Genomic DNA, 24,604 nt, shown 5'->3' with positions numbered 1-24,604 from the left:
GCTCACCCCTGGGAGAAGCTAATTCTCTCTCTCAACAGTCATTAGTGAGCTGTAGTTCTTTGTCTGCGGTGGGACCTGTGAGACTCCCCTTCTGGGTTACCGTGTCTGTGGGTGTTTTTGAGACTTTTATGGAATAACATATTTAATATAAAGCAAGGATCCCAGTTCTTGGCATATTGGGGGGATCGATACATAACTAGTATTTCTCTCTTTTACTTCCAGTTAGATGCCTAGATACATTCATCTAGGTTTATAAAATTCTTAGAAACCGTATTTACATTTAATATAGTCTTTAATAAACAAGAACAGAATTATAAGCTAGTCACACTTTATTCTGGGTTCCAATTTAAAATCAAAATGTCCATTCTGTTCTGTACTGTGGTGTTAGCTCCAGGACACTTGGAGCATTTGAGAAGTCATTGGTGAAGCTTGAGAAGGGCTGACAGCCAAAGCCGGTACCAGATTTCAAAGATTTAGTACCAAAAAAAGTTGTAGCCGCTTTTGTTCTGATTACAATTTTAAATGCTACTTTGCATATGGTGGAAGAAATCAAGTGTCTTATTAATATTAACTTCACCTGTTTCGTTTTATCTTTCTCTTTTAACCTACTTATGACTATGGAAATTTTTTAAATTATATCTGTACTCCATATTATATTCCTATTAGACAATGTTAGCTCAAAGGACAAAGACCCAGAAATATACCAAAGGAATCACAGAGGTGAAGTTTTTCCCACATCCACTAACACCCCACCCTGAGGTCAGACTCAAAGCATTCAGTTCATACCTTTATTTAGCTTAGTCCTCCAACTGCTGTGCCCAGCACAACCCTGCTCTTTGAATTGCTGTTCTCTGTTTTTTCTCTTTTCTTCTCTGTTTTTCTTTCTCTCTTTCTTTCTTTTTAAGGCGGGGTCTCACTATGAGACCCAGACTGACCTGGAATTCACAGTCTTCCCTACCTCTGCTCCCCACATCCTGGGATTACAGACATGTGCTCTTTGACAAAGCTGAGTGAACAACTGCCCAGAAAGATCTACAGCTCCGTTACCAACCCGGATGCACCACATTTAGAAGCTGGCAGACACAGGGTGGCGAGTGATTTTAAATTGGAATCCAGAATAAAGTGTGACTAGCTTATAATTCTGTTCTTGTTTATTAAAGACTATATTAAATCATGAGCCACATCATGGCTCAGCTCCATGATGCCCCAGTTTTTTACTACAATAAGAGGGTTGTTTGGGGCTGGAGAGATGGCTCCGAGGTTAAAGCAGGTGTTCAGTTCCCAGCACCCATGTCACGTGACTCATAACCACCTGTTACTCCAGCTTCAGAGGGTCTGACTCCCCCTGCTGGCCTTGGAGGGCATCTGTAATTACATGCATACACACACAATTTAAAAATAATAAAAATAAACCACTAGGGAAAAAGATAGCTGCCCCTGGTAAAATCAGGGTAAATTTTCAAAACAACCAGAATATAGCTCTAGCCTTACAAAGAACCAGCTTGAGCCAAGCTCTCTGGATCTGAAAGAGACTGCATCCTTGAGTATTGAGATTACATTGCTAACCTGTATTTAATTTCTATTTGCTAGTTTGGGGCTGGCTCAAAAATAAAAGATCTTTGTTTTACAGAAGGCTAGCAAATGAGAAACAAGGCTTATAGTTTAAAGAAACCAATACAAATTCTCCCGTGCTACTGTTTTCCAGGGCTTGTATTTTTGATCCTTGAAGAATTCAGAGGAATTCTCCTTGACTGACTATAGACTGGGTACAGGAGGCAGCCACATGAAGAATCCGAATCAAAGGCGATTCTTGTTTTTGTATAAGTCACAAAATAGCAGACAACAGGCTTTTTGGTATCTAAGGCTCTGCTAGCTGGCAGCTCTACACAGGAAGAGGGCGTGCTCCACACACAAGCACAGTGACATCTTTTACACACAATGCAGATGATTTTTAAAGTGGCAACTTTAAAATGCTGAGATGGCCTGAGGACATGGGGTGCTCGCCCAGCACCAAATAAAACCAGACGCCATGGCTCAGGCCTGTAATCCTAGCACTCCAGCAATAGAAGCAGGAAGATCAGAAGTTAGTTAGCCATCCTCGGCTATATAGTGAGTTTAAGGCCAACCTGGGCTACGGAAGATCTTATCTATAAGTGATTAAGTAAGTAAACAAACAAATAAAATGGTTGGAGAGATGAATGGTTAAGAGTACATACTGTTCTTTCAGAATGCTGGATATGGTTTCCAGCACCCACCATATCAGACAGCTCCCAGCTTCCTGCTCCTGCTCTAGGGGATCCAGTACCCCCTTCTGGTATCCTCAGGCACCTACCTGCATGCATGTGTACATTTCCACAAACAGATACACATATGGACATACAATTTTTTAAAATAAATATTAAGCTGGCCAGTGGTGGCACACACTTTTAATCTCAGCACTTGGGAGGCAGAGGCAGGCAGATCTCTGTGAGTTCGAGGCCAGCACGGTCTACAGAGTGAGTTCCAGTACAGCCAAGGCTACACGAAGAAAAAAAAAAACTGTCTATCAAAAATAAATAAATATGAAAAGGAAAGAGAGAGAGAGAGAAAGAGAGAGAGAGAATGCAGGCAGGCTGTGTACATACAGCTCTCCCTCCCACCTTCCATGCAGAATTCTGACAACAACCTGCTGCAAAGGCATTAATCGTTCAGTTTTCTGGGCTTCGCACCTTTTGAGATCTCCCTGCAGAGGGAGGAGGGTCAAGGAGAGCTAGGACTCACAGTAACCCGTGTTGTGCTCTGAAGATCAACTTCGATTCTCCTCTTCCTTAGACTGGACCAACATCTTGGGTTGCTTTATCTACTTCATAAAACATGTGCTTGTTTCCGGGGACAGAGGTCACTTTCCTGAGCCATTGGACCACACGGGAAACACAATGGTAAGAGCAGTGGGATTAACTAAACTCTCCTCTTGGCCTGGCTCCCTCCACTCTACCCAAGTCTCCATGGACTAATTACTTAACCCTTCCACGTCTGGTTTCCATCAGTCAATTGGAAGCAGTGGCTGGAGCTCCCCTCTCCCACACAAACACTGTCACTGCCGGCAGGCCTGCTGGCAGAAGTGAGTTAGCATCTTTCCTCTGCCTGGAGGAGTCCTTGCTACAGCCCTATGTGCTCACCCAGCCCCCAACCCTCTTCCTCCTTCAACCACCCCGCTGCGTAACTAAGGAGGGGCTGAGAGGTAGATGTGTGTGTAAAGTGGGGCTCAAGGAGAGAAAGCTCTTAACGGAAAGCAACTAGTCCCTAGTGGTTTTGAGAAGACTCGTTTCTTAACTAACTTGACTCATCGTCTAAGTTACTAAAAGCCTGGTGCCCCTTCCATCTCCAGCACTGGATTAGGGAACCTGCAAAAGACACTGAGAAAAATGTGATAATGTTACTAAAGCTGTTAGGGCCACAGTCTGGGGGCTGGCAACCCTAACAAGCGAGGCTCCACCAGTCATCTTCAAGAGGAATTAGGGAGACACGTAATAGCCAAAAAGCCGAGAGAAGAGGTTATGGGTGTGGCAGGACTGGGAAGAAGGGGGACCAAGAGGTCTGGTGACTCCCGCCCCCACCCACAGTCCGACTTTGGGACACTAACATGAAGTGAGGTTTGGATAACCACGGCCCAGTGAAGGTGTGGCCCTGCCCATCATCCACCCATCAATGTATCCGCTCCAGCCAGTCGGACAAGGCGCTCTGCTGTCAGAACCGTGTGCAGTTTCTTCCTGAGAGACAAGCTCTTCCTCTGGCTGGACCCACGCTTCCATCTTTTCTTGCCCCTAGCATGCGATTTCTGGGAAATTCCAGCTCCTTGGGTCCCTTGTTTCGGTCATCTGATGGCTAAGGGGAGAGGCACGCGTGTCTGCACGCGTGTCTGCACGCGTGTCTGCACGCGTGTCTGTACAGAAAGCCTTCCCTCTTCAAGCTGTAAGCTCCTCTTCTCCTGCCCTATTGTTGTAAGAATGGAAGCCGACAATAAAAAGCAAAACAGAACTTCAACTCCAGTCCCACAGTTCTGACACTGTCTTCCAGTCTCCACAGGCGTCTAGTACATACACATGGTGCACACACATGCATACACACACACACACACACACACACACACACACACACACACACACACACAAAATATAAAATAAATCGTTGAAAATTAGGTCAAAGCCAAGACTGGTGACACGTACCTCGGGTCCCAAATACTCGGGAGCTTGAGTCAGCCTAGGCAGTATAGTAAGGCCCCAGCTCTCACTCTCATAATTAATTAATTGTGTAGTGGTAAAGAAATAACACAGTATTCTGGTAAACTAGGTACTGAATATGAGAACTACATCATTTCAAAATATGCAGCACACAGGGTTAAATTCATGGGTTTCCTCACGGTTTTCACAGGATGTTTGTAACTGGCTGCTTGGACTTGTCCTGCTCAAGGGGACACATGCACTTCCCCTCGCCGTTAGGGGCTCTTTGATGTGTGCCTTGGAGAAGTTCATTTCCTAAACTTCTTCGATACCACCGGTGCTTCTTGTCACTCAAGCGTTTCAACAGATAGCACCTCCGAGAGTCCTGAGCAAGGCACAGTGAAAACGGCTAGCCCTCCTTCCTCTACGGAGTGAACAGTGTCTAGCCAAGTGTCTGCTCAAACCGAAGAACCCGGCCATCTCTGAAAGTCCTCAGCGGTGTCCGCCCACACTGCGCTCTGGGTTGCTCGTCAAGGCGAATGGCACACCGCCATGAAGAGGTTGGTGTGCCAACAAACCCAACCCAGCTTCCTTATTTGCAGTCCACTTGTCAATATAACCAAGTGCAGAATGTTCTGGAGTTCTAGAAGGCAAATGACGTACAATGAAGGCTCTCCTTGGAAGCAGAGAGAAGAAAGACTTAAAAAAAAAAAAAAACAAACTTTTATTTAAATTACCTGTAGGAAGTTGGTAGGTAGCTCAGTCAGGAAAGTACTTACCTTGACAGAGTTCAATCCCCAGAATCCACAGGAGGGGAAAGGCCTGGCAGAGTGTCTGGAGATTGTGATCCCAGCATGAGGGTAGGGAGGCAGGGACTGGTAAATTCCTAGGGCTCACTGGCCAGCCAGTCCTAGCCTTCTTGGCAGAGTCCAGCCAGTGAGTAACTAAAAAAACAAGTGAAGAAAGAGGTAGAGGTGGATGGCGGCTGAGGAAGCACTGAGCTGAAACCTTACCTGCACCTTACCTCCACACACTTGTGCACACAGACACACACAAAGTTCACTTTTAAGTTTCCTTTGGACTTGCTATTTTCCCGCTAAAATGCTATCTATAAGATCAAATAACATATAGGACAAGACTCCTGCTCACTGTAGACTAACAGAGACGTGTCTATCTTCCTGTCTTACGAAACAACCCAAACAAAGTATGAATTGCCTTCAGGCACTGAAATGAAGGTCGCGTGGGGCTGTGATTACTGACAGGACAGGGGCTGAAAACAGACAAGGCAGTTTGGGGGCCTCTTTGCAGGAAAGAAGATTCCACACAGACGCCGTCATCGAGTTGAGGAAGTGACAGAATTCCGAAAAGTCAAGAAAGAGGCCATAGGAGCAGCAGAGGGCCAAGGGAGATAACTCCGGGTCTTTGTAGGAAAGTCTCCTCAAGACTTTGAATGAGTCCTGAACTCCATGTGCAGCAAAAGAAATTTCTGGAAGAAAAAGAATAGCCAGAGAAAAATACATAAAATTATTTTCAGAGTTAACATAGGCTATCTGTGCCAGCAGAGAAACCAGAAAGATTGTGTAACACAGCCTGGTGGGTAGGATGTACATAAAGTTTTTGTCTTAATCATGTGATTAAATTAGAGCTTCAATGAAGCTTGATTATGATCATTCCTAACGTAACTTAAAAGCAAATAATAGAAGAGTCACTGCAGGGAGGGAGGCATAGGTAAGTGATCAAGCACCTGCTTTAAAAAAAAAAAACAAAAACAGTGCCGGGCAGTGGTGGCACACGCCTTTAATACCAGCACTCGGGAGGCAGAGACAGGCAGATCTCTGTGAGTTCGAGGCCAGCCTGGGCTACCAAGTGAGTTCCAGGAAAGGCACAAAGCTACACAAAGAAACCCTGTCTCAAAAAACAAAACAAAACAAAAAAACTACACAAAACCAAAAACACTGATCCAAATAAACTGTGCACCAGTATAAAACTGGATGAGATTTTTAAAAATACGACAAAATCCAGAGACTGGAGAGATGGCTCAGCAATTAAGAGTATATACTGTTCTTTTAAGCAACCCAAATTCAGCTCCCAGCACCCATGTCAGGTGGCTTACAACTGCCTGTAGCTCCAGTTCCAAAGACTCCAAGGTCTCTGGCCTCCAAGAGCAACTTACTCATGTGCACATACCTCCACAAGACACATAATTAAAAAAAATTTTTTTTTGAATAAGGATTTCACTATCTAGCTCTGGCTGTCCTGGAACTCACTCCATAGGCCAAGCTGGCCTCAAACTCAGGTCTGTCTGCCTCTGCCTCCAGAGTGCTGGGATTAAAGGTGTATGCAAGCATACCTCGCAAAATAAAATTTTTTAACAAACAAATACAGCAAAGAACAATGTAAAATTCCCTGCAATGTTTGATTTTAAGAAATAAGGTCTCAGGCTGGGCGGTGGTGGTGCACGCCTTTGCTCCCAGGACTTGGGAGGCAGATCTCTGAGTTTGAGGCCGGCCTGGTCTACATAGTGAGTTTCAGAGAGCCAGGGCTACAGTGAAATCTTGTCTCTAAATAAATAAATAACAGGAAGGTGTAACTAGTGAATGAAAAGTAAAGCTCAAATGGAACACAAAAATAAACTATTCCAAACGTAAACTGGAACTGGAGATAAACACGATGGAGAACAGATGAGGCAAGTGGAAAACAGGCACCAAATGAAAGGTTTAAATTTCATCAGACAGATAATTACATGGAATATATGAATAAGTATTTAACTGCTTTAGTTAGAATACAGAGTATTGTATTGTTTTTGCTCTTGGGGGGGGCACCCAGCTCCCAAATAAATCACACACAGAGGCTTATTCTTAATTATAAATGCCAGGTCTTAGCTTGGCTTGTTTCTTGCCAGTTTTTTCTTAAATTATCCCCTCTCCCTTTTGCTTTTGGGCTTTTACCTTTCTCTTATGTCTGTATATCTTACTTTCGCTCTTACTCCGTGGCTGGCTGTGTAGCTGGGTGGCTGGACCCTGAAGTCCTCCTCTCCCTGTTCTCTTGCTCCTTCTTTCCCTTTCTCCTCCAGGATTTCTCGTTCTACTTATTCTCTCTGCCTGCCAGCCCCGCCTATCCTTTCTCCTGCCTTGCTATTGGCCATTCAGTTCTTTATTAGACCATCAGGTATTTTACATAGGCACAGTTACACAGCTTCACAGAGTTACACAAATGCGACATGAACTAGATTGACTGAAAAAAAGAAAGAGAAAGATCTAAATATGTGCTCTCTACAAGAAACATGTTAAATATACAATGATAAGTTAAAAGTAAAGGGCCAGAAAATTATGCTTATAAAAATACCAATAAAAGAGCCGGGCGGTGGTGGCGCACGCCTTTAATCCCAGCACTCGGGAGGCAGAGCCAGGCGGATCTCTGTGAGTTCGAGGCCAGCCTGGGCTACCAAGTGAGTCCCAGGAAAGGCGCAAAGCTACACAGAGAAACCCTGTCTCGAAAAACAAAACAAAACAAAAAAAAATACCAATAAAAGAAAGAATTGCTGGGTCGGACAAGGTAGACTTTAGAACACAGAATATTGTCTGAGAAACATTTTTTTTGAGACAAATTTTCTCTGTGTAGACCAGGCTGGCCTCAAACTCACTAACATTCTATTGTTTGTAAAGGCCTAGAACAGTAAAATAGTGTTTTATTTAATCTTCCTTCTTTTATCTTTCAGAGCTACATTCCTGATCTAAAAATTACAATAAAGTCTTCCTTTAGTTTTGTTGGAAGAACCGTATGAGAACGGCTATAAAAGAGCTCTATAAATTGAAAGCAGACACAAGCCATTGTGAGGGGCATAGTGTGCAGTTCAGGGGTGGAGAGCTTGCCTAGCACACAGGAGACCCTGAGTTCAGTCCTCAGCAACACACACACACACACACACACACACACACACAGAGAGAGAGAGAGAGAGAGAGAGAGAGAGAGAGTCAATGTGCTCTTTAGACGGAGTTGAAAGCAAACACAAATAATCTCATTGAGAATTTAATACTTTCCTTTAGCAAATTATTCTTATCTGCAAATGTACATTTTCTCCCAGAAAACAATGATGTGGTTTTACCTGAACAGAAAAATGATACTAGTGATACATTTGATAAAGATGTCAGAGGTCAAAGATGGCAGATGGTGATAGATAATAGTTTTCTTCCTTGTTTGATACAAGGAATTGTCAAGGAGCTAGAGCTCAGTGGTTAACAGCACTGGCTGCTCTTCCAAAGGACCTGGGTTAGTTCCTACCTCCCATGTGACCGCTAACAACTATCTGAACTCCAGTTCCAGGGCATCCACCAACCTCTTCTGGCTTCTGCAGGCACTACATGCATGTGACACACAGACATACTTGCATGTGACACACAGACATACATGCAGGCAAATCATTCACACAGAGAAAATAATATATTTTTAATTTTAAGAGAAATAGCAAACAGAACTGAAGAAAGTTGATTTGAATCCACCAATAGATCATAAATGTCTAAAACAAAAACTAAAACAAAAAACAAAAAAGACAAGGCCTAGCTGTCTGCTTGATATTCCTTTTAAACACTGAATATTCTTTATCTAAAGACAGATAAATTCTGGTCTAACACATACAGAAACCCTTCCCTGGGATGGCCTAAAATCTGCTTTAAAACACAAGTGGAAATATGTTTGCCATCATCTCTCACCTGTAAAACACTGGCTCACCCTCAGAAAATTTTAGCTTTTCTCAGCAAACAGAAAGAGGTTCTCTACTCCTATTTATACCGAGTTCTACCAAAAGGACTTTGTGGTGCCTGCCCAATGGGGCTTGAAGTTGTCTGGCCAGAGATTTTTTTCAGGACAGGAGAGAGTGCCAGAGGAGAAAGAATTGGCAAGGAGCCAGGGTCAGAACCAGGAAATGCCCAGAGCCGAGATTAAGGGGCATGTGCCGACCCAAGTTCTACCCATGCTGATCTAACATACAGTGTCTGAAGCACCACCGCCTGTTTAAATCAACACATAACATTTGTCGTGCACCAGAGTCTATGCACACTAAGTCTAAATGCCAACTAGATTTAACTAACAAAGATAAGGTTGAACTTGGCCCAAATTATCAAACACTCAGACGACCATTCCATCACTGCAGAAAACACTGGATGGCAACACAGCTAGAAGACAAAGGCAGCGTGTGTAGCTGTCACTTCAACCCCATCGTGGTGGTCTGTTCCATCAAGCTGGGGTAGGAGGACAGCTGTGACCATGACATTTGTTCGCAAGACTTTCGCTGCAACAGAGACACATGTGAACACAGAGTAATAGAAAGTGACATTCCTTATGTCATGTCAGCTTTGAAATCCAGATAGACAGAGATATAGATGTCAGCTTGCAGGACAGGCGGGCTTCATTGCCCATGGACACCACGCTGCCAGCACCTGTCCACTCAGCAGGTTGTGTGCCTCAGAGTGAAGGGGGCCACATGATCTCCTCTCCGGCCTCTCCACCCCAGGCTGCAGCAGCCGCCAAGGGGGCACCTCCTCTCAGTCTGTGTCAGCACATGGAGATCAGTCAGGAGAGACCACTTGTAATTATCTATGCAGATGGTCCCTGCATTAGTGTAGCTTCCAAGCATGCAGTTCCGGGGTGGAGATCGACTCCCTCCTCTTCCCAAGCAAGTCTTTGGGAAGTCAGGCAACATACTTTACACAAGCAGAGGCCTGTGTGGGGAGAGCATTTCTTCTAGGAAACCCTGCAAGAATGATGGCTTCCTGGGTGTGCAACATGAGTCAGACACAGATGCACCTGTCTCTAAATGAGGCTGGCAGTGTGTGTGGAGCTCCTCACAAAGCGGCAGGCCTCGAATCGCTCCCCTTTCCTGGAGAGGCAGGAGTCCCACCTCCCCTGGAACAAAGAAAAAAAACAGAGAGTAGGGAATGCAGAGGCTCTGATACTCTAAATCTGAACATGGGAAGGAAATTGAGAGGGAAGAGCATGTCTACAACCCCAACAAGCAGAAACACAGGATCTGGGGTTCAGGGCCAGCCTGGGCTACCTGGGCCTGGGGATGTAGATTATTTGGCCGACATCTGTCTAGTATGTGTTGTGTAAACCTGGTATGATGGCAAATTATGCCCCAAAGTCCCAGCACAGAGGAGCAGAGGCTCAAGGTCATCCTAGGCTACACTCCAAGTTCCGGGCCAGCCTGGAACATATGAGACCTTGTCTCAATCAGTCAATCAGTCAATCAATGGGTCTGGTGGTGTAGACCCATCTACTAGGGAAGCTAGGGTAGAAAGATTTCAAATCCTGTCTGGACCACTTGGCAAAGCTTTCTCTGGAAATGAAATATTTTTTAAAAGCTAGGGATATAATTCAGTGGCCAAGTACTTCCCTAGCATGTGCAAGCTCCTGTGTTCAGTCTGTAATACCAGGAAAAATAATTAACTAATTAATTTAAAAACAAAAAATATAAAGTCCAGTGAGTTTGTTTTGTTTTGTTTTTGTTTTTTTTAAGGAGACCTCTCTTTGGGGAAATCACATCATTGGGTAAAAGACAATGTATAAAACAAAAAGAACAGAACTGTTTTGAAGGAGACGTAGAAGTCCCTCTGCCTAGCTCCTCCCCCTTGTCCCCTGAAGCATTGGGGGGGCTGATTGATAGGACCTAAATTTTCCTAGGAGACAATGTGGCAGACTGATTAAGCTGAGGCTCATCTGTGGAGAAAGGACCATAGTGCAAGCATCAGAAAGATGAAGTGACTTATCCAAAGTCAACCAAGAACTCTCACAAAGTCTCAACAGAAAGAGTTTCCCAGGGGCTGGATACTTGGTCAACTGGCAGAGTACCAAACCAGCATTCAGAAAGGCCTGGGCTTTATCCCCAGTACCATATAAAGTGGATGTGGTAGCAAATGTCAGTACTGGAGAAGCAGAGCCAAAGGATCGGAAGTTCGAGGTTATCCTTGGCTGTGCAGGGAGTTTGAGGCCAATCTGGGCCATATGAAACCCTGTCTCAAGTGGAGAAGAGGTAGGGAGGGAAGGGGTGGAGAAATGACTCAGTCAGAAAAATACTTGCTGTACAAACAGAAAGACCTGGTCCCCAGGAGTCATGTAAAAAACCTAAATAAGAGTTTTTAAAAGTCAGTGCATGAAAACAAAACAAAACAAAAAGTGAGTGCGTGTTGCTGGCCTGCTGCTGTGGGAGTGGGAAGGAAGAATCCTTGCTGTTTCCTGACCAGTAACCTAGCCTGCTCAGAAAGCCCCAGGTTCCCAGTTCAAAAGTAAAGAAATAAATAAGGTGGATGGATGGTTCTTGAAGAATGACACCCGAGGTCGACCTCTGAGCACTGTATAAATTCACATATGAGAACACACAAATCCTCAAATCGTACAGAAACAAGCAAAAAGACATCCGTCACCCTCTGACCTGCCTCTCCAGCTTACCCCACGCTCTGAATTAGTGAGAGAATGCCTGTCTTCTTGAGCAGAAGGGATTTGTTTCACTGTTAGCCCAAAGTTCTTCTCTCCTACACGAAATAGAAACACCCCAGAGGGGTTGCATCGCAAGGACCATGCAACACAACCCCCACAGCCCCCCAAGAAGAGCTCTGAAGGTACGTACCATCAGCCCAGCATTCCAGGCCACTAAATTACAGCACATGCCTACCCCATGCTAAGCTATGTATCTCATGGTGAGTTGAGCCCCCTCTTTGCAGGGAAGAACTGAGGAGGCAAGATCTTGAGGCTCATCCATGCAGACAGACCATCTGCAACAATGCCAGGCTCTCTACTCCCCATTTCCATAGAGGTTTTTCTGCCTGAATTAAGAGAATAATCACACTTGGTCTGAGCTCTATGAAAAGAGCAGAGAAAATTGTCCCATTCAGAAAAGGAAATTTGCCAAGGTTCTTGATAGCTCTTTTGTGTAGCTGATATTTTTTTTATGAAAACCAGTACTATTCTTAAAGAGAGGCAGCAAGCCAGAGAGCATGGGTTCATCTCATTGTCCACAGCCGATTAAGATTTAGAGATGCTTCTGCCACATTCATTTAATGTTTCATTCAGACCCTGTGCTCCATGCAGCCTCCATGTGTCTTTTCACTAGTCAACATTCATGTCTTTTTAAAACCATAGTAAGTCCCTTTGATTGGGACTTGAGGCTGGGATCATTCAATTTGTGTTAGCAAACTGTCTTATCTCCTTTTGTGCCAGGCTGTCCCTGGCATGTCCAGAACTGCATCTCAGCGTGCGCCAGGATGTCAGAGCAGAAGGCGGCCAACAGAGCCTTCGGACAGGAAAGACAGGCTTGGGCTCTCCCGTGACTGGGCTCCCAGGGACGACAGACAGGAAAACACCAAGTGATTATTGCGAAAGAAAATGAAAAGGGAAGGCTGCTTGTCTTCGGTAGAGACAGGCAGGAGCCTGAGCACAGAGCAGTTGGTTCCAAAGGGGAAGGAACAGCACCACATATGTTCCCTGTGCATGATCGTACACAGCGTCTGCAAACTCCAGGAAAATACTTCTGATGGGAATGTTCTTAAAGAGGAGGCTTTCCCCTGCAGTTTTAATCTTATGTGTGTATGCCGTTTTTTGAAACTGTTTCTTCCCACAAGTCCTCTTGCCTTAGCCTCCTGTGTTCGGAACTAAAGGCATGCCCCCATGCTTAGCTGCCTGGTTGCTCTTTTCTTTCTCTTCATTCCTTAAAACCTCTATCATTTATTGAATGCCTATTAGCACATTTTCTTGTACACGGATTTTTACACCCATTCCTCCATCAGTTCACTCATCAATCAGCTAAAGGATTGTTGTCAGGACCCTTTTGACAGTTACCAGGGATACAGAGAACAGAGATATCTAAGATGTGGTCCTTAAGGCAGGGGAGATGACTCAGATCTTAGTTCCCAGCACCCACATCAGATGGCTCACAACAGCCTGCAACTCCAGCTCCAGGGGACCGGGCACCCTCTTCTGGACTCGGTGCACTAGCATGTGCACATTCCCCCACAGGAACACACACATATACACACAATTTTTAAAAAAATGGAGGATCTTTAGAAAAGGATGTAACCTGCTTGGAGAAGGCCAAGGATTAATTATCTTGTTGAGTGAGTGTTTCCTCATTGCTGAGCTCTACCTAAAATCCCTTGGGACACTGTCCTCCTCATGATCACTCAACATTCCTGGACAGGAAACAGTAAGATACTATTCTGACTTTACTGTCAAAATTGTTTCCAGGTCACGATTGACTACAATGTACGAGGACAAGGAGTGTGTTGTGAGTGTGACAGACACGTAAGGAATCAGCACTCCATCCTTTCTTCATTCAGAAGACAGTAGTTTCCATCTTCTAACTACAGCTTCAGTTAAAAAGAGACAGAGGGCAGTTCTGCAAGAGACTAGACACCAATACCACATGAAACAGGACGCACTCCGAGGAGAATGTCCAAAGAAGGAAAAACCTGTGTCTATGAACATCCTCAGCAGCATTACACACAAGGGCTCCAAAGAGGAAACAAACTCAGTGTCCATCAAAGAACGTATGGACATATGAATCATGGCAGGACATGTTGAGGAATTTCGTTCTGTAAGAAAGGAGAAAGCACTGGTATACAGTACAATCTGGATGGGCGTAAGTTAAGAAAGCCAGGCACACAAGCAAGCAGATGGCATGACTCACTGAAGGGTCCTCTCACGAACTGCTGTTTCAGACAATGGTCAAACTGCAGTGGCTGCTGTGGAGCACCCAGCACCTCTCAGGCAGGGGTGAGGGAGGCAGCCAGAGTGTGGACAAAGGGGAGGCCATTCCCTTCAGCTCCAGCTCTCTCTTCCTGAGCCAGTTCTGGGCTCTCCACCCAGTCATGTCCTCATCCATTTCGTTTGTTTATTTTTCAAACAGCCTCACATAGGCCAGGCTGGCTCAGACTTCCTGCCTCCCTCTCCTGAGTGATGGGATTGGAGGTGTGCAGCACCATACACAGTTTAGGACATCCACCTTCTTGTGCCTTGACTTCGGGCAATTGTCTTGGCATTCTTTTGAACTGATTAACTCTCCCAACATTAGGCCTCAAATTAAAGAATAAAAGAAGGGGTTTCTTCATTCACAGCATTTTTCTCCTCTCAAAAAAAAAATGGCAACTGCCCATTTGGTCTTCAGTAAGAGTAAAATTTGAGTTGACAGTCACTGAATGTGAATGCCAGTTGGCACCACTGGATCAAACGCTTCTAAGATGGACCACTGCAGACCTGGAAGCCTCCTTCTGTAACACGAGTCTTAATAGGTCTTATTAATAAAAATAAAAAACCCAAGGCCAGCTATTGGGGTGAATGCTGGAAGATCAGAGAAGTAGAACAAGCCACAGCTTCCTTACCTCGCCAATTCCTCAGCTGATCCTGTTTCCTCAGACTGGAAGCCTCTGAGTCCTCATCCAGAATGAATCTCAGCCAGAACTGCTGCTCAAAAGCCTAAAAGCTTAACCAGGCTCTAGTTCCTCATCCTCACGCCTTAAATACCTTTCTGCTTCCTGCCATCACTTCCTGGGATTAAAGGCTCTTGTTACCACACCTGCCTGTTTCCAGTGTGGCCTTGAACTCACAGAGATCCAGACAGATCTCTGCCTCTGGAATGCTCGGATTAAAGGTGTGAGTGCCACCATTTTCTGGCCTCTATATCTAGTGGCTGTTCTGTTCTCTGACCCCAAATAAGTTTATTAGGGTGCACAATATTTTGGGGAACATAATATCATCCTTCCAAAGGGTCATAACTTCTGTCACACATCTCTACCATACTTCCAGAGGGCTGAAACCCCCACACCCCCACCCCATGTACACACATCCTGGCCAGCAGGGAACTGGTGCACCCATGCATAAAGTTGTAAATCCTCCTGTCATTTGGTACTGGACCCTTTATTGACAAGGGAGAAAGGTGAGCCCAGGACACATACGTTTCTGATCCCAGTCACAAGTTAGTGGAGGCCCCTTCCCGCCTGTACCCTGACCAGGGCTCTCTCAGCCAGGCACATTGATTCTGAGAGCTGCCTGTATGGACTATATACTTAGATCTGTGGAGAAGCTCAGTCAGTTAAACAGATTGGTCCCTGGAGCCCCCTGGCCAGCCAGTCAGCTTACTGGGTAAGTTTGTGGCAAAAAAAAAAAGACACTGCCTCAAAAAAAAAAAGACTGATGGCCTCTGAGGATGATACCCAAAGCTATCTCTGGCCTCCAGGTACATTCATGCATGGACATGCATACACATACATGTACCTGCATACACGTGTACAGACACACAATCAAACCCTCAACACATCTAAGTCTGTACAAACACCTATTCACACCCCACTCTCTCTGGCCCCACTGGAGCACAGACCAGGAACTTCACTCATTTGGGGCATGTTCGTGGATTCCAACAGACCAAACCCTGGTTATAAGGGAGCCGAGGCAAACAGGCCCTGTACCTCAAATCCTCATTGTCGTCTTCTGCCTATGGTACTCACCATTACAGCCTCCACCTCTGGGAGTAAGGTTGTCCTTGGATGTTGACTGTCAGAATCCTTGATTAAAATGAGAGAAGCCAGCAGAGAGCTAAGGTAATCCCAGCACTCAGGGGTGCAGAGGCAGGTCACTCCAAGTTCAGGGTCAGCCCGAGCTACACAGCAAATTCTAGGCAGCCATAGCCATGTAGTGAGATCCTGCCTCAGAAAGGGGTGGGTGGAGCAAGCAAATGAGAAGGAGGAGCAACACAAACTAGCTTATGAAAAATTTAAAATCAGGGTGGGGAGATAGCTGAATGGAGGAAGTACTTCCCATACAAGCGTTAGTTCAGATCCTCGGAAACCACATGAAGTCGGGCACAGTTGGAAACATACTGCAGGGCTGTCGCCTTTATAGGAAGATGGGAGACAGAGACGGGAGGATCTGGAAGGTCATGGCCCAGCTAGCCTGGCATATACAGCAGTGAACACCAAGAGATTCTGCCTTAAAGTGGAAAGGTGATGTCCAGCACACGAGGGTGTCCTCTGACCTCCACATGCACACCTTAGCACACACGCACACTCACGTAAATATACACATCATACGCTTATGTCCCACATCCACAGACACACACACACACACACACACAGAGAGATTAGCACAAAGAAGCGGGCCTTATGTATCTTGGTCAGGGCTTCAGGAATATCACCAAAGACTCCCTGGTTCTCTCTCTCTACTGACTCTGCTCTATGTAGTTCCCTGCTGAAGGTGATTTGCTCACCAAAGAACTTACTTCCACTTACCTTCAAGGACTGGAAAAGAGCAAATGTCCACTCTCTTCCTCAGTCCCACAAAACAGAACTATGTATGTTCTGTTCTATGCCACAAACTGGTTCAAATGAGATCTTTCTCCCTCCACAGAAATAAAGCTGCCTTTTGTGTTCTGTGGTGCTAGACTGAACAACAGAGCATCACTAAGCCTGAAAGGCAATCCAGCCACCCTTTGGCCTAAACTTACTAACAAAGCGACCCCAACCCAGACTCAGTCTTCTAAAGAGCAACCCCCACCCAGCTCAGACACCAAAACCCCACTCAAGGGGAAACGGGGAAGCTTATGAGAATCCTTGACTGGGTCTGTACAATATTTTCTTCAGACCAAGAGACTGCTTATTCTCTAGAGGTCTGCACTGCTAATTCCGATGCACAGTTTGAGGCTGTGAAACTGATCTAGCAGGAAAGCCAAAGGAAGCCTCCTGCTATCTGTGATGATTCATCAAAACCAGAAAGTGTGACCTGCCGCTCCCCAACCAAAGGAAACCTCTGGAAAACATGCTGTTTTTAGAGTCATTTGGTTCTACAGATAACTGTGTGTCCATCAGCGTGGGACACAAGCAGAAACACAGCATAGAAAAAGTTCATCCTCTCTATTAGCAACACCCTTCTTCCCAACTTCTATGAACTCTTGGCCATTCCCATGCCCCACCAGTGCCCTCCTGATGCCCCAGAGGCCCAGCACCTCCTTCTTTAGAGCCCGTCTCTCTCCTGGAAACATTTCACCATCGTTATGAACAAATTTCAGTTGCGTAGACAAAGTGTGAAGACATTTACAGGATTTGTTGGGCGACTACGGCAGCAAGTGATGAATACCTTCGTCCTTTGTAAGGAGAGGGAAGATGGGAAAGGGAGGAAGGGAGGGGAAGAGTTGGAGTTTTCTTCTGCTGAAGAACCATTTGCTCTCAGAACCAAGCTATGAGATGACAATACTAATCTTTGGGCCTGAACCTGAAGCCAACCCAGAAAATAATTGAAAATGGGATATACACAGTTGTCACCATTAACTATTTGATTAAGTAGCACCTAAAAGTTTATCCCTAGGGCTGGAGAGGATGGCTCAGCAGTTAAATGTTGTGTACTGCTCTTGCGGAGGACCAAAGTTCAGATCTCAGCACCCACATCAAATGACTCACAACAGCCTGTCACACCAACTCCAGAGTATCAAACCCTTCTGACCTTGGCATGTACCTATACTCACACGCACGCGCACACACACACACACACACAGAGAGAGAGAGAGAGAGAGAGAGAACACTTAAAAATAAAATAAATCTTTTTTCAAATGTAAAATTGTATCCCTGACATTTTTATCAAAGCCACTAAATGGTCTCTTTAGTTCAGTTAGTTCACCTGTATTTATAACCAAGTCTTAAAGGATATAACAGTGTATGAAGTATAAAGTATAAGTCCTGGCTTTATGGTCCAGGCAGGAAGTTCAAAAGATGCCCATTGACCACACAGGCTTCCTTGTCAGGGCTCCTTGCACCCCCAGATTTGGGAAAGAGCTGATTGATATGCCATATGACCTCTATTCTCCCTGTTCTTCCCCACCCCCCTTTACTATCAGGTTTTGGACTGATCATGTAGGTAGCCTGCTGTCTGAACATCGGATCATCCTCCAATGACCTGGTTTTGTTAGAGACTCCTTGGTCCAGAACATTCTTTCTATGAGCAAAGAGCTAGAGTATCATGACTTGCATTATGATGCTTTGGTACTCCCATCCATCACTGAATGGAACACAGACACTGTTGGGTCGGGGTCTCGCAATAATGGGGGGACAGACCACCAAAGTCTACAAAACCAGAAGCAAACTTTATTCCAGAAAAATAAAAAATAAAAAATTATGAAACACCGTGAGGCACAAAAGCTTATCAGCTAGCTGAGACCACAGCCAATGTTGGAATTCGGAGGCTGTGGCAACGGACGTGGGTACTGGCCCCCTTTAATAGTGTCAGGCACAGGGTGCATGCTAGAAGTCACATAGAAACATCAGGCATGGGATGCATGCTAGAAGTCACATAGAAACATCAGGCATGGGATGCATGCTAGAAGTCACGTAGAAACAACTATTAAAAGTTAACTTTGGTTTCAGTAGTGAGTGGTAGGGGGTTATCAAAGAATAGCTAACCCCAGGGCTGCCAAAGGGCAGTCTTTAGTAATAGAATACTAACATTTGGGTTGTTGACAGAGCTGCCCATCATGAAACACAGACGAGCCCAGTTAAAGGTTAATTCTTTGTTTTTGTTTTTTTTTTTTTTTTGCTAGCCAAACTGATGGCTGTCAATGTTTACGCCGTAAGTTTATAATTTTATATTTCTATATTCCTGAACTCTTCAATATCACTTGACAGAATGGTCCCACCAGGATTCACTCAGCAAGCACTTGGGTGGCCTCTAATCAGAGGCTGAGGACTACCTAAACACAGCCGAACCAGTGCTAGGGATGGAGCTCAGCCGGTAGAGTGCTCCAATAGCATGCAGGGAGCATCGGGCTGAATCCTCAGGACAGCGTTAACTAGCTGTGGTGATGTAGGGCTGTAATCCTGCATGGAGGGAAGAGAATCAAAAGTTCAAGGTCCTCTACAGCTTCATTCCAAATTCAAAGGCAGCCTGGACTACAGAAATCGTGTTTCAAAGAAAGGTCGGGGCACAGAAAATTAATTAATTAATTAATTAATTAATTAATACACAAATAAACAAACAAACAGTGAATCAGAACCCAAACTAGGGACCCTAGAGGAGAAGGAAAGAGGCCAAGAGAAGACCCTTGTTGCCAGCTCTACTGCAGACACCAGGATGCTGGTGAACACACAGAAGCCACTGCTCAGAACTCCCACCAAGTTTAGCTCCATCCTCTGAAGGTCCTGAACCCTTACAGATGAGATGCATAAAAATAGAAGACTATCTTCAGCAACAGGGACTCACCTTCAACCTCTGAGAGTCAACGGAGGGCAATGGCAATAGTCTATATTGTCCAGAGAGTCTTTTGTACTACCTTGACCAACAACGCCAGTGGAGGTTCATCGTGTGGGAGCATCGTCAGCCCGATAGCTTAACTTAGTTAAAGATTACATATATATATATACTCATATATATATATGCATGTGACACCTGTAAGTGTATGCATTGTATATAATTCTTGGTAAATGCAAAATAATAATCCCTATTGCTAAAGGCACTGCACATTCACACACTTTGGACACAGGACTTGGGAAGAGTTGAGCTGTGTCTGGTCTGAAAGCTTCCTGTGATCTAGCTTCTGGTACCAGAAAGTACTACTTAAACTGCAAAGGGAGGCAATCAATAGTTTTATCCAGCTGTGATGCCAATGAATTATAACAATGACCAGCATGGCAGATTATCTTTAAAGATTCAATAGCGACACTCGTATGGTGGCAGTAACCAACAGCTATGTAATTGGACTTGGGACCCACTCAGGAGGAGGGAGATCAGGCCCGGCACTAAAGACCTAACCAACTACCCAGGGTTGGTGAAGTCATGGATCTCAGAGAAGAAGCTACCACTGTCACTTTAGTAGACCAAGATAACTCCTAACTGCATTCAGAAAGGTATCCTATACCCACAAGCGTAGCTCTCCCCCGTCGTGGAAGAATCCTGTCTAGGACAAATGCAGAGCACTACAGGAACCATAACAGGTGATAAGGCAGAAGCCAACAGTGTGGAGCCCAGTCCCAACAACACAGCCACAGTTCCTGCCCCAAAGATTCAGGGAGTATTGGGCAGAAAGACTGAGTGAGCCACAGGACCAAGAAGTCAGCTGTGCGACTGTGTCTCCTGGAAATGGCATGAGATTTCATGAGATCCATGAAATCTCAACCATATGGCTGCCTAAACAAGACCTGAACAGTGATAATACCAATAGGCAGGCTAACGCAGAAGGAAGAAATCGCATGGGTCCCAACCCTAGGCAGAGAACTACAGGCACCCAATGACTGTTGAGAGAAGGAAGGTTAGCCTCTCCAGGAATGAGTCTCATAATTGCTTATCCAATACAAAGTGGTCAGTCCTGAAATCATATATATCATCCAAGTGATACCCAAAAACTCAGCAGGGTGTATTTATATATTTCTGTGTGCACATATGTAGCAGAAATAATAGTTTAGAAAAAAGATGCCACCAATTTGAGACAGAATGAGGAGGGGGACATGGGAGGGGTTGGAGGGAGGCAGGGAGGGGGCAAGTATTATAATTGTATTTTAATTTTAAAATTAATAAAAATTAAAATTAAAAAAAATCACCAACAACAAATAGAAGACTATCAAGAACACAGATAAGATTTCATTAATGAATGGAAGGTAGCTGGCTAATGAAAGAATTCCAAGGGAGGGGTCATCTCTCTAGGAAAGGCAGGAAACAGTGGCAGGGAAAGATAAGAGCCAAGGTGGGCAGTTAGAGTAGATTTGAATTCTGCGGCTATACACTTAGAGCATTTAAAGCACCAGCAGAGGCAGCCAGCCAGGCACTCCTGCAAAGGACCTGCTGAAAAGACCTGTCTGAGCCCCCTTTCCAATCAAAACAGACCTCCTATCTCCCGTTCCTGGAGGCCTTATTCTTTTTCCTCCCTGATCTGATAAACTAATCCTTGCTGAGGTGGGAACGGATTGATGAATAGCTCCTTCTAAGTAACATATTTGCATTTTAATAGGGACCTTCCGGACACAGCCTTAAACCAAAGAAACAGCAGTGAATGCTGGTCAATCCTAGAATGAATACTGGCCATTTCTAGTACGGTGATAAATTGGTGGGGGAGAAATTATAGGGTAGGTAAATCTCTCTTTCTTCCCATAGGGAGCTGGTCTCATGGTTCAGGGTTTAATAAAACACAGTTTGCCTGGAAAGAGTTGGTGGGAGCACTATTATCACATACTGACCACCAGAGCATGGCCTCCTAATCAGGGCTCCCTGGGAAAGCCTGAGCAAGGGTCTGAACGCTCTGCAGGCCCAGTGACAACTTCTGTGCAACAGAGTAGCCCCGTAGTGCATGGGCCTGTTCTCCCCGCGCGGGACAGATACATCGGTCTTGAAACATTATAAAGCACAATAAACACGTTCTTTGCAGTTTGTCGCCTCTCCCTACCCCAAATTTCTCTTTTAATGACAACAAACATTGTTTAATGAAGTACATATGTCACGCAAAAATATTACAGCTAGAAGTGAAAGGCATATTGTAGATTTCATAAAAGCTTAAGCAGCTGATTCATTTTAATTTCATAGACAAATCATTAGTGTATTTGAAAGGCTCCTTTTCCATCTCAGGAGGCCTACCTGCTGTTCAAGGACTGGGGCTAAGTTCCTCCTACAGGAGGTCTGGAATCAAAGCGCTTCCACAGCAAGGTAAGATCTGCCCAAACATCAACACTATCATTTCATTCTCTCTCTATGTCTGGGTCATCAGCTTCCTTAACAGAATGGCAGAAGAACACAGCCAGGTGTGGGGCACATGCCTGGGATGCCAGCACTCAGAGGCAGAGACAGGTGGATCGGGAGTTGGAGGCCAACATTGTAGTCCTCTGAAGGCCAGCCTGTGCTACATGAGTCCCTGTTTATATATATATATACATATATATACATGTATATATATGTATATTTATATATACATATATATACATATATATATGTTTATATATACATATATACATGTATATATATATGTATATATATATGAAAATAAATTCAAAATATTTAAAAATTAAACTTAAATTTTAAAAATTTTATTGATCCTACCACAAAGGGAAAAAAAAGTTCTTTAAAATAAACTAGAAAACTAATATTATCCGGTGAGTCAGAGTGTAGACGAAACAAAAGTCCAGTCTACCTGTTCTCTGCAAGCATGCTGCTGACACAGATTTCACAGGAACTGGATTTGAAGGAAGCACCACCTTCTCTGGTGTGTCTAAAGGGCATTTGCGCACATTTCCAGTTGGAAAGTGTCCAAATGGTGAAGAACACTGAGCCATCTCCTATCCCAGTGACCCAAAGTCTAGATTCAGAAACAACTGCTGTGAGGCCTCGAATCACCCCACAGGCTGGTGTGTGGAGAGGCTTCTTAAGAGTCTTCCGTGAGCAGGCTCCTCAGCTGTGACCTGATGACTGTTCTCTGCAAAGCACCCTGCGTTCCACTTCCCACAAATGGGACACTTTTCTTTTTAACTCTTTGGGGCCAGCCACCCAGCTCCCAAGTAAATACATGGAGTCTTATTCTTGCATATGAATACCCTGCCCTAGCTTGGCTTATTTCTAGCCAGCTTTTCTAACTTAGCTAATTAACCCTTCTTCTTCTACATTTCACCTCTGGGCTTTTTACCTATCTTAATTCCATATATCTTTCTTTCCTTCTTACTCTGTGGCTGGCTGTGTGGCTGGGTGGCTGGGTGGCTATGTGACTGGGTGGCTGGGTGACTGGGTGGCTGGGTGGCTGGGTGGCTGTGTGGCTGGGTGGCTGGGTGTGGCTGGGTGGCTGGGTGGCTGGGTGGCTGGGTGGCTGGGTGGCTGGGTGGCTGGGTGGCTGTGTGGCTGGGTGGCTGGGTGGCTGGCCTCTGGCATCCTCCTCTCCTCTTTTTTTTCAAACCTCCCACTTTCTCTCTCAAGCCTAGATTTCTTCTCCTATTTATTCTCTCTGCCTGGCAGTCCTGCCTATCATCTCTCTTGCCTTGCTATTGGCTGTTCAGCTCTTTATTAGACTAATCAGGTGCCTTTGACAGGCACAGTAACACAGCTTCACAGAGTTAAACAAATGCAACATAAAAGAATGCAGCATATCTTTGCATCACTAAAAAATATTCTACAGCATAAACAAGCGTAACACATCTTAAGCTAATATTCCAACAACTTTCCATTTTAAAAGCAGCCTTTGAATTAAGAATAGCCAGATTTCCATTTTCTTCTGAACATGTAAAGTAAGCTCTCCATCTATGGATTCACGAAGGCCCTTCCACAGCAACCGGGCTGCTACCATACAGTGACGATGTGGGAACATTGTGGGCACTGGCAGTGGTTCTGCAGCATGCACAGGAGGCAGAGTGGCAAACAGCATACGCCGGTTCAGAGGAACAGGGTGGTGGGCACTGCAGGGGCTCAGGGTTGAAGGCATGTAGACCAACTTCTTTTTGTAATCCAATTCTACTTGGTTTCATTTTACTTATCAGTAAAAAAATAAAAATAAAAAACTATGGAAAATTATCTTAAGATTTTTTTTATCACTAACCATTTCTAGAAAATACAAAATCGGTTCCACCTTCCTATAGAGGAGCACTGTGAAAACATGAACTCCCAGAGAAGGTTCACAGTCTTACAAATAACTTGTCCAGCTTTAGTCTGTCACAAACGTCAAACACACACCTCTCCCAAATAAAAGACACTACTAGATGATTTCTAGTTCTCTTAAAAATGGGCATAAAGATATAGTTACAGGAGGCGCTCTGGGGACGACACACGTTAAGAAAAACTTAGTGGCTGGAGATGCCGCTGCATTGGTAGGATGTTTGCGTGCAAAATGCTCTGGGTTTGATCTCCAGCACCACTTAAATCAGACATGACAGCTCCTCAGGAGCTGGAGGCAGAGGATCAAATGTTCAAGGCCATTCTTGGCTTTGACTAAACAGTAGGCATAGTGAGTGAGGCTAGCCTGGAGTACGAAAGAGTAGGAAGGAGAAGAAGAGCTCACTAGAGTCAGGTCAATTTTCTTATTGTCTTAGAGCTTCAAATGCCACTAGAGAAACGACTGGTACATGCCTCTTTTGAAAAAAGTTCCCAAATGTTTCAAGAGTTTTAAAATAGAGTTTTAAATCAGTATTGTTTGGGGCTGGGGGGCTGGGGAGTAGGATGGCAATCATAGCACACTGAGGACTGACCAGGAAGTTACTAGAATGTGAAGTCTGCACAGGAGTATGACCCTCCCTCCATCCAACAATCCTCTCCAGGAAAATGCCACCAACTTCATTACTCCAGATTTCAAGATGACTTCTTTTGGGGGTCGAAGAGGGGATAGTGGCAGGGAAGTGGGGACTTGGGAGGAGAGAAGGGAGGGAAAACTGTGGACAGGATGTAAAACAAATTAATTAATTAAAAAATGGCTTTTCACACTG

The 24,604-nt window shown here is 44.8% G+C and overlaps 1 long non-coding RNA gene across 3 annotated transcripts in view; it reads right to left on the bottom strand.

The window, feature by feature from the left end:
- Positions 1–4,326: 4,326 nt before the first annotated feature.
- Positions 4,327–24,604, bottom strand: part of LOC128112557 (uncharacterized) — an 84,383-nt gene continuing 64,105 nt past the window's right edge. The window contains exons 6-7 of one of the 3 annotated variants that reach the window (XR_008219025.1): positions 4,979–5,685; positions 4,327–4,898 (exon numbers count right to left, since the gene is read on the bottom strand). This is a non-coding gene — a long non-coding RNA (uncharacterized LOC128112557). The remainder of the gene's footprint in view (positions 4,899–4,978; positions 5,686–24,604) is intronic. The other 2 variants (XR_008219024.1, XR_008219026.1) reach the window with 2 other exon arrangements.

This window comes from Peromyscus californicus, unplaced genomic scaffold, assembly GCF_007827085.1.
Source record: "Peromyscus californicus insignis strain IS unplaced genomic scaffold, ASM782708v3 Scaffold_17__1_contigs__length_78620276, whole genome shotgun sequence".
Taxonomy (NCBI): Eukaryota; Metazoa; Chordata; class Mammalia; order Rodentia; family Cricetidae; genus Peromyscus; species Peromyscus californicus.
Note: the sequence above shows the minus strand (reverse complement) of the source record. Positions and strands in the feature narration are given on the sequence as shown.